At 33.1% G+C, this 10,919-nt stretch overlaps 1 protein-coding gene across 2 annotated transcripts in view; it reads left to right on the top strand.

Moving 5' to 3' along the window:
* The first annotated feature begins 966 nt into the window (after positions 1 to 966).
* LOC143222127 (uncharacterized) overlaps positions 967 to 10,919 on the top strand; it is a 51,389-nt gene continuing 41,436 nt past the window's right edge. The window contains exon 1 of one of the 2 annotated variants that reach the window (XM_076448124.1): positions 967 to 1,012. The gene's annotated coding sequence lies outside the window, so the exon portion shown is untranslated. The remainder of the gene's footprint in view (positions 1,013 to 10,919) is intronic. The other variant, XM_076448125.1, reaches the window with a different exon arrangement.

The raw sequence follows: 10,919 nt of genomic DNA, 5'->3' as shown, positions 1-10,919 counted from the left end.
GGGGATGTTATAATGTTACGGTCAATCCCACTATTCGTTGGTAAAAGAGTAGTCCAAGGGTTAGCGGGGGGTGGTGATGACTAGTTGTCTTCCCTCTAATCTTACACTGCTAAATTAAGGACTGCTAGCGCAGATAGCCTTCGAGTAGCTTTGCGCGAAATTCAAACCAATCTTCTTAAATTATCTTGGCCCGGCATGGCCTAGCGCGTTAAGGCGTGCACTTCGTAATCTGAGGGTCGCGGGTTCGCGCCCGAGTCGCGCCAAACATGCTCGCCCTCCCAGCCGTGGGGGCGTTATAATGTGACGGTCAATCCCACTATTCGTTGGTAAAAGAGTAGCCCAAGAGTTGGCGGTGGGTGGTGATGACTAGCTGCCTTCCCTCTAGTCTTACACTACTAAATTAGGGACGGCTAGCACAGATAGCCCTCGAGTAGCTGTGTGCGAAATTCCAAAACAAACAAACTTAAATTATATTTATAACTAGTAGCTTACTATATACTAATAAAGGCCACGATAATGATGTAGTCAGACGATTTAATAAAATTTCCAAATGCTATACTAGTTTACATTGTCTTACGTTTTGGGAAAGGCGTATATTTCAAATTAGACGTTTAAAAACAATTGTCTGATAATATTAGAGATCCTAATTGTACTTTATGGAATTACTTCTACTTTTATTGTCCACTGTGTGGCAGTGCTTCTACAGTGAGTTAATAGTTCTCCCATGGGTTAATGAGATGAAAATCAGGGTGAGTGAGTGTTATTAGTAATACAACAAATTCTTGAGAAAAAAAAGAAAAACTTATTATTAGTTATTTTAGTTGTAGTTTTATAAATACGTTGATTTTTTATTATTTAATGTAGTATTCATTCTAGTTCTAGTTTGTTGCATATTTAAGTTCTAATTTAATACTTACTGTCTTTTTTTTTTAACTTGGGCGAATAAGCTATTATGAAAAACTTATAGGGCTGGATGATGTTGAATCAGAAGCGCTGCTATATGAACCTTAAGGTAAGTTTCGTCCTAGAAGATTGAAAAGTTGTGAAATACATTCTGATTACTTGTTTTCAATGTATTGTTTTTATTAAATTAGAATCATTAATTAAACATAGAAAGGATTTTTTTTTTATCTTATATTATACTTTAACTGAACTCGGCAGACAACCCGATGTGGCTTTGCTATAAGAAAATCACACATCTCAGAACGGCTGGTATGGGTATTAACACTTTTACTAATAGAGCAGAGAACAACGTTTCGACCTTCCCTGGTCATCTACAGGTTAACTGCTAAGAAATAATTGTATTAAACAAAGTCAACTCGAAGACATTCCATTCCTTACCAGTCACCTTAAACCATTAAATATGATCAAATCAAAGACATTCCATCCTTTCTCAATAATCTTAACCAATTGAATATGATCAAATCCAAGAAACTTCACTTCTTACCAGTAACATTAAACGACGAAGCAAGGTCAAGTCTAAGAAATTCCATCCATAACCAATAACATTAAACACATGATCAAAATGAAACTGAAAGAATGACAACAAATAAACATATAGTGGTGGTGAGTAATTTGTAGGTTTGAGACGTCCTTCACTCACCACAGCAAACTAATGTTTATATAATATTGCAAAAACATGTTACTATTACTTCATTGTCGTAATTAAATTAAGAGACAAAAAGTTTACTAATTTTCCTCTCACATAATATTAATTTTCAAACTTTATATATAAATTTCCTCATTTTCAAAATGTATTATAGTAGTTTCTTCTAAATTACAAATCTGTATAAAACACAGAAAAATAATACTTTCAACTATTAATAAAGCCTGTAACAAATGTTATTCTCTACAACTTCTTGAGAAATAAACAGACCTTTGAATGACTTATATGGTTGTGTAGAATAAATACTGCGTTCATGTATTATTATTTTTCACCAGATAATTTGAAACATTTAAAGAAATGAGAAACTGGGGATCAAATTTCCTACCAATTTGGTAGTTAAGATATTAGACTTGAGTGTCGTGGGTTCGAATCCTCTTCACACTAAACATGCTCGCTCTTTAAACTGTAGGGGCGTTATAATGTTACGGTCAATCCCACTATTCGTTGGTAAAATAGTAGCCCAAAAGTTGGCGGTGAGTGTTAATGACTAGTTGCCTTCTTTCTAGTCTTACATTGCTAAATTAGGGACGACTGGCGCAGATAGCCCTTTGTAGCTTTGCGCGGAATTCAAAAACAATCGTACAAATGATCTACGAAGTGTTTAAAACTATATTTATTAGTTTTAACTTTTGGTATAAATTAATGCACTGATGATAGTTAGTTTAACGAATATAATGGCTATTTTTTTACCGTCATGTATAAGTAATTGAAGAAATTTCGGTTTTTTTGCACGAACTTTGTGACTGAATCAACATACGTTCTTTCTGCCATCTAACGGTAAGTGAATAGTTCACAGGAAATTATTTTATTTTGTTCGTACATCGTGGAGTTTTATTTAGTTGGTAAAAAACACAATTTCTGTTTTGTCTGAGATGCACGAAAAATTAACGTATTTTATTCCAAAGTGGTTTTACCAGCATTTAAAAATATTTATTTCCTACTAATAAAAATATTAAATGTTACTATATAAAATGCCCTATTATTACTAAAAAATAAACATCTGTTTAGATTTTGAAACTTCCTGTTTAATTGTATATAAAAAAGAGCTTTTGTTTTAAGAATAATAAAAAAAAATTTCAGGATAATATAAAAATTATATTTCAACTAAATTTATGAGACGTTAGCAAAGTATGGTGTGGGTGTGAGTATTTTCTCATAGGAAAGCCACATGGGGCTATTTGATAAACCTACGAGGGGCATCGAACCCTTGATTTTAGTGTTGTAAATCCATAGAATTATCACTGTACTAAAGTACGTTAAGAGCTATCTGTACATTTAGGTACATGGTAAAAGTGGTAATTATTTCGTCGGACAAAAGTAGCCAAATAAGTGGTGGCGGGTGCTGTTAAATAGCTGCATGCCTTCTAACATGTCAAAATAAGAGATAGTTATGTATGTTCTTAGCCCTTTGTGTAGCATTTGATCATCTCCACATCATAAGCTTTTATCTTTGTAATAATATGTACCGTAGAAAAAACTCTATGAAGGGTTTCAACAAACAGTAATCACTTTAAAAGTGTATTGACAACTGAAGTGCCACTTGAGAACAAAAAATAGCCTTTAAATAATAATAAAAAATAATCCTCAACGAAACACACTTGTACCAAGAGGAAAAAATTTATAAAAACAAGTACGAAGTACAATAAACTTGGGAGATGAATTCGCTTTAATTTCATTTTAGATTAAATTATAATGTTTAATTGACAAAATTCTTAATTTTCTGTCGTTTGATTTAATTCATCTGCAGATCACAAGTTCGAGTCTCATCACCGACTATGCTTGCCTTTTCAGTTAAGGGGCGTTATAATGTAAAGATCAATGCCTCTTTTTGTTTGTCAAGAGTAGCAGTGGGTGGTGTTTGCTAGAAGCTTTTTCACTGGTTTACTGCATTTAAATTGGAGACGGCTGGTGCGTGTGGAACCCGAGAAGCTTTGCGCTAAATTTAACAATGAAATTTTCTTCTATTTGATTTGCATTCAAGTTTCCTTATCCTTCCGACATTTTGTGTCACTCACCTCTTCGTAAAATCCTATAAATATTGTTTTCAGAAGGTAATATCAATATATTTTATTTAATGGAATTAATACAAAATCGGAGAAAGTGAACTCTAGAATGATCCACAAAGATAGTAAATGCTTGAAACAATTCTCGAAAGATGGTGCTATCGTTCTTATGCTTTACTGTGCTTATATTCTCTACCTAGATGCTTTGAGGATTGTCATGTATCACGCTTCCTTTTATTTTACTTAGCATATACATTATGGTGGAATGAACTTTTTGCGTATTTTTTTCTGAATATTGAGTTCCGATACTGCTGAAAAGATTCAGTCTGTTATTTACTTATATTTTAGTTGATCTTAGAGAATACAAGTTGCGAGGTTAGTTTGTGTGTATTTTCTTATAGCAAAGCCACATCGGGCTATCTGCTGAGCACAGCGAGGGGAATCGAACGCCTGATTTTAGCGTTGTAAGTCTGTGGATTTACCGCTGTGCTAACGGGGGGCGTGAGGTTAGTTAAAAATATTTACACGTTTAAAAATAAAAATAGCCAGTTAAGAAAGTATAAAATACGAAACATTTTATCTAAACTGCTGACAATGAATAGTTACTACTAACACCTATTTATTAAATTTATTTAAAGTTATTTGTTTTCAAAAAAGGAAATAAACGAAAATATCAAGTTTAAGCGAAATTTGTAATATAATTTTTATATAACATTTCTACAATATTTATAAAGATATTTTAAATTACCAAGTAAATATATTAGAAAATAACCTTCGAAAATTTGTTTACATTCTATTCGTGTTTCTTTATTGTTTCCATGGCATAATTCTGAACTTGGGTTATGTGATGCTATACGTTTCGAAAGCTATTTTATTACAAGTTTGCTTTTGAATTAAACGTTTTCATTTCATTATCAATAAGATTTTCAGCATTTCAATGAATTATGCTTTCGTATCTCAGAACGACTGGTATGGGTATTATTACTTTTATTGATAAGCAGAGAACAACGTTTGGACCTTCCTAGGTCAACGTTGTTCTCTGCTTTTCAATAAAAGTAATAATACCCATACCAGTCGTTCTGAGATACATTTTTATTTCAAGTGGGTTTCTCGTCATCAAGAATTATGCTTTCGTCTATAAAACTCTATATAATTACAAGTAAAATTCTGGCAAGCTCGCAACTTAACTGGTGAATTTAATTTTTCTCTAACCCACAAATTACCAGAACAACGCACATACAAGAAGAGCTATAAAAGCCTCATCACAATTTAAAATTAGTCTTATTACGCCTTATTATAAATTGTTATTGTTGGTATGACTAGATCAGAGGTCTTGTGAAAAACACGAAACTGGTGCTTTTCTGACAGAGTTAGTGCTCCTTATCATCAAAAGTGGTTGCAAATGTTTTCTCAAGACGGCTGGTATTGGTATCAGCACTTTAATTAAAATAAAGTACAGAATAACGTTTCGACCTTCTTAGGTCATCTTTAGATTAACAAAGCTTCAAGTCAGGTGGTTAAGGCACTCGACTCGTAACCTGAGGATCGAGAGTTCGGATCCCCCTCACACCAAATATGCTTGTCCTTTCAGCCGTGGAGGCGTTATAATGTTCATCTGCGCTAGCGGTGCCTAATTTAGCAATCTAAGACTAGAGGGAAGACAGCTAGTCATCACCACTCACCGCCAACTCTTAGGCTACCCTTTTACCAACGAATAGTGGGATTGACCGGAACATAAAAGGATAAATTAGCACATGTGGCAAAACTATAACAACAATAAACTCAATATAAATGCAAATTCAAAGCGCTAAAAAGAGAGAACTAAAAGAATAACGACATTTCTATTGTCTTCTTCCTTATCGAATTTAGGTCATTTTTGACCTGAAAGGGTCAAGTACAATGTTGATCGTTTCTTCTTTCTTTTCGATTTCTTTATGTGCTTTCAATTTTTAATTTAGACGGGTAAATGCCAATGTTATTACAACAAGATGGAGGGACAATGATTGTGCCCAGTTTTTCGGGCACATACTCTGACCCCTATCAAGACTGTACCCATGTCATTAATTGTGATAGTATTTATTGTTGTAACAATTCTACATCTATAAACATATTCCGAACTTTTATATATTGAATTAAACTAACCTTAGATTTACAGTTTTATCTAAGAAAATTCGAAAAAAACAGTGTTGTAATATAACAATTATACTTGTCATAAGAGATTAGTATTAGGCCAAGTAATAATTGTTTACTAATAAAATTATTTTAATTTGACAGGTTTTTCATCATTATTATATTTTCTATTTTGTGTATTATTTTTGTGATCATTATTTGCAAATTTGTAAAAGGCAGAGACTATAATAATTGTTGCTGTATCAAATGGCTAATATAAATAGTATATCGACCATCGCTGCGTTTTTTGTATCTTTTAACTCGTACAGTGTCTTGATTTTTGAAATCTAGACAGATATCCAGATATATGCAAACCAAGTATATCCTTCGTTTATATGTACAGTTCTTTAATCACCATTAATAACCTAAAATACATTAGAAGTTTTGAACAATGTGTAACATGTCGTCACAATTAATAACTTGTTATTATTTAACGGACTAACTGTTTATTTATTTATTTAGTAATTTCTCTTCCTCGCCAAAATGCGAATTTTAGTGAGGAAGAGGCTTAATCTATTTTTATTTTGTTGAAATCTAAATTTTGGTGAGCGATAAAATTTAGAAAAAATTGAAATACATCGTTATTTGTGTGTGTACATTTTCTCTATACTTGTTTACAATAATGTATTCAAACGATACACCCATGTTAAGAGGGCCTATATTTTTACTCATTGATGAAAAGACACTGCTATGAAAATGAGGAAATAGTATAAAATATTAATATAAAAATTATAATGCAATTATAATTACTACTACAATATTAGCAGTTCTTGTTTTTAATTAAGCACAAAGCTTCGCTATGGGCTATCTGTGCTCGTACCTCTATGCCACTAGGGGGCGTCAGGAGTGGATAATAACGCGGAAGAAACTTAAATTGACATTTGTTTAAAATTTCTTTCGCGTCATCGTCTATTCCAACTTATGAAACTGGAATCTCTTACCATTAAGCCTAGAACGCCAGTTAATAACCAGAAGGCCCGGCATGGCCAGATAAGTTAAGGCACTCGACTCGTAATTCGAGGGTTGCGGATTCGAATCCCCGTCGCATCAAACATGCTCGCCCTTTCAGCCGTGGGGGCGTTATAATGTGACGGTCAATTCCACTATTCGTTAGTAAAAGAGTAGTCCAAGAGTTGGCGGTGGGGGTGATGACTAGTTGCTTTCCCTCTAGTCTTACACTACTAAATTAGGGACGGCTAGCGCATATAGCCCTCGAATGGCTTTGCGCGAAATTCAAAAAACAAACAAAAAAACATTCTTAACCAGAAACTAAACATATTGCTATTAGCAATCTTCAATTGGTAAAATGTTTAAAAAAGAATAGAATACGAGCTTTAATTTTGTTCGTGTGATATGAGTTTAAAGTCTCGAAATTACGGATTAGAAAGAAGAGATAAGATTGAATGCTATTCTTGGAAGTGTATTGTCTACTGTAATACTGACCCTCGTTGTCACAGCGGTATGTCTATGGATTTATAAAACTAAAAAGAGGTTTTTGATACTGGTGGAGGACATAGCATACATTGCCCCTGATGTAACTTTATGTTAATTATAAAGAAAGAAATAGCTCTAAGGCTGAGGCTATAGTAGAAGACTGACATTAAAGTTTTGTACGCCTTTGCAAAAATTATATGAAATATTAAAAACTTTGTTTTCTGCAAAAAATCTCAACAACATATTGTTTATTATGGTTAGTTAGTTTTTGAATTTCGCGCAAAGTTGCACGAGGGCTATCTGCGCTAGTCATCTTTAATCACGAGTTAATGAGAATTTAATGTAGAAATATATCGAAGATTAGTCGTAAATAAAGGTAGTGGGTTAAAAAAAGAGAAAGAAAATAGTTATTTTTAGCTCTAAATTAATTAAACATCGTAAGTATTTAAGTAGATAATATAAGCGGGAACCAAATCTTATCCGAACAGACTAGAACAATCATTTGATAATATTTATCAAAACAAAGGGTACATCCTAGCTTCGTTAATTGTACTTGTAACCCTTGTTGTTGACTTTCTATGACTAAAACAATTTCACAATGACCTGTTTGCACTCTTTATAGAGCGAGGAATCGAACTCCTGAATTTTAGCGTTGTAAGAATGGGTGAGCTTACCTTACCTTTTATCCACAAGGGGGACACTTTATGTGTACCAAATATAAATGAAATAGAGCATATAACTGGACGTTGGAACACTGTATAATTGTTCATTTCGAATGAATTTAAATTTCAGAAATCAGACGCAACAAACCTAGACCCGATGTGTTTTTATGAATAAAGTATTTTTAACATAGTGAACACTTTAATGATAATCTTAGCTATAGCTATAAAGGCACGCATGCTTTTCTGATAATGTTGTAGATAACTAAGCTCCATATCTTGCTGTTAGAGCTAATTAAAACTGTTTTGGTTTTTTCAGGAGAGATTTCCAGAGTTAATTTAATTCCCAATAATTAATATACAAAAACTCTCATGAAATTAAACGATAAGTACTTAAGGTAAAAACAGCAAAGCCAGAGGCAAAATAATGCTAGGATCAATTTCATTGTTCCTTCCTGTTTTAAAGTAGATTAATATAAAAGAACACGTGTTGTTCTTACATCGTCTAAAAAAATTGCAGTTACAAAGTTTCAGAAGCGATATCTTCTCCCTCAGGTCTAATTTACGGGAAAGCTAAGTCACATAGAAATTACGTTATTACATTACCTTTAAGATTTCTTTTGGATTTGTTTCAAAAAAAGAAATCTTTTCCCAGGTATTTCCTTTACAGATTGCTGGAATTAAAATGTTATTTTGTGATTAGGCCTATGTAAGAACGCGAAGCCATGTCAAGTCGTTTTTAGTTGATTAATTGTCAATAGATATATGCAAAAAAATCTAGGGATTGTTTGTTTATATTGTGATATACTTAGTAAAGTTACAAAAATCCAAACATAATAAAATCTATATCAGTACGTCAAAGATTTGAGCAATGGTGGATAGACATTAGATTGAATAAATAATAAAAATAAATAAATTAAGTATAACTTTTGCTTAATAACCTCTTTAACAAAGTGACTGAAAACTTTAAAAAATTAAATAATATTAACTGAAAAAAAAAATGTCCTTATTGAAGAGAAGATTGGCGTGGCCTGGTGGTTAGAGTCGCAGGCTCGAAACTCCATCAGCGAATATGCTCGTCCTTTTAGCCATGGAAGCGTTATAAAGTGAAAGTCAATACCATTGTGTAGCTTTGCGCTTAACAACAAATGTCCCCTCCCTAGAGGCACAGCGGTATGTCTCTGGACTTAGAAATCTATAATCTGGGTTTCGATACTCGTGATGGGCAGTGAATAGCTAGACAATGGTGTTGCTTTGTGCTTAACTCCAAACAAACAAACAAATAACATGTTAAAGTATTGTAAGATACTTTAGAGTCCGTATAATAGTGACAGAGAGGGATTTGCGTGCAGATCTGATTCCCACTCTCCATTGTGTCTCTACATGTCTTCCCCGTGCATTGTTCCTCTTATAACTGATGAACTTCTGAGGGGTATAGGGGATCGAACTTCCATACCACGGTAACCCCCGTAACTTTCCGTGTTGAACGACTATCTCAACTGCAAAGTAATAAAACGGGCATACATAGTTAATAATAATAATAGTACAATATAAATATATCTCCTTACAATGTGTTTTAAATAAATGAACGAAGTGAAATCTTAAATTTTTCCATAGAATACTTGTCAGTGTTTCGGACATTATACAACGTGGTGTTACAACTTGTAATGTGGGTGTCGCGTTTTTAAAGCTACCGTAACTTTTCCATATTCCATTTATTCATAATTCAAACCAAAGAATATACTTATGTCCGTGGGTTTCATTTACGCTGTGAAGATTCAGGAAACGACAAGTAATATTTATGAAATCAAATCGATCGCCAAACCTACCTAGGGTTAAAATCGGGAACCCTAATATCTCAGGATCATTTAACATGCTTGTTTTATGTTTACACGAACGCTGGAATTGTGTAAACGCCGTTAGATTATCCAAGATACCTACTGATTGTTAGCATGCGTGAGAAAACAGCTTCAACAGAACATATGCCAGGATTACCTGAATCCGGTCGACGTTTCACACAAGCTGTCAGTGAATTTTCATTAGCATACCATAATACCTTTGTAATCACGCGTTAACTGTTCGTATAAACATTCATACAGAGAAATAAATCTTCAGTTAGAAATGGAAAAGAAACGTCGAGCCGCGAGTGTCGATTTTGTTAAAATTAGTATTTTTGTTAATAACCCTGCTTAAAACCTAATAAATTTTTAATTGCACCTATTGTATTTTTAATTGCACACTGAAAATTCTTAGCAAGATAAACAAAGTATTTCCTATTACTACGACGTGTTACATTATTATCACCATTGTTCGAATACCATTTCATTTTTTTTCTAACAATCCAACACGTGCATGGAAATGCCTTAATCAATAATTTTACAAAGCACAGTTTTTATAGATGGAATAATTTCTTGTTCCAGTTTCTATTGCACGTTTCCAAATTACTTATCATAGACTTTATATGAAAAATAAAAGAAAAATAGTACAGATTGAATCATGTCCACTTTGGTGATGACACGTGTTGACAGTAGGTTTTGCCAAATAAATTCATTGTAGAAAAAGACCGCAAGGCGTAAAGATGTTGCAAGAGACATTGTGAACAAAAAAAGGTAAAATTATAATTATTATTACAGACCTGAGTTTTTCACTTTTTGCAATATCTCTTGCCAGGAACATTGCTTGTTGTTATTTCTACGATATCAATTGTTATGTGTACATCCATTATGTGACGTTCAATTCACATATTGACACCATAACAATATTATTAACAAATTATGAAGCAGCTTCCAGGTCCTTATGGTATTCTGTGCTTATTGTATTCTCTTTACAATCTGAGAAGTGAAAATGACTATTTAAACTTTGTCAATGGCATAAAGACAATTGAAGACTAGTGACGACTGGATGGCTTTCTGCCAAACTTTTCAAAGTGTTTGCCTATAGAAAAAGGATCATTTTGCGAGCGTTAAGATGTCGAATTATAATATTATC

The sequence above is a fragment of the Tachypleus tridentatus genome, chromosome 8 (genome assembly GCF_004210375.1).
Source record: "Tachypleus tridentatus isolate NWPU-2018 chromosome 8, ASM421037v1, whole genome shotgun sequence".
In the NCBI taxonomy this organism is placed as follows: Eukaryota; Metazoa; Arthropoda; class Merostomata; order Xiphosura; family Limulidae; genus Tachypleus; species Tachypleus tridentatus.
This window is presented reverse-complemented; position numbering and strand designations above follow the sequence as displayed.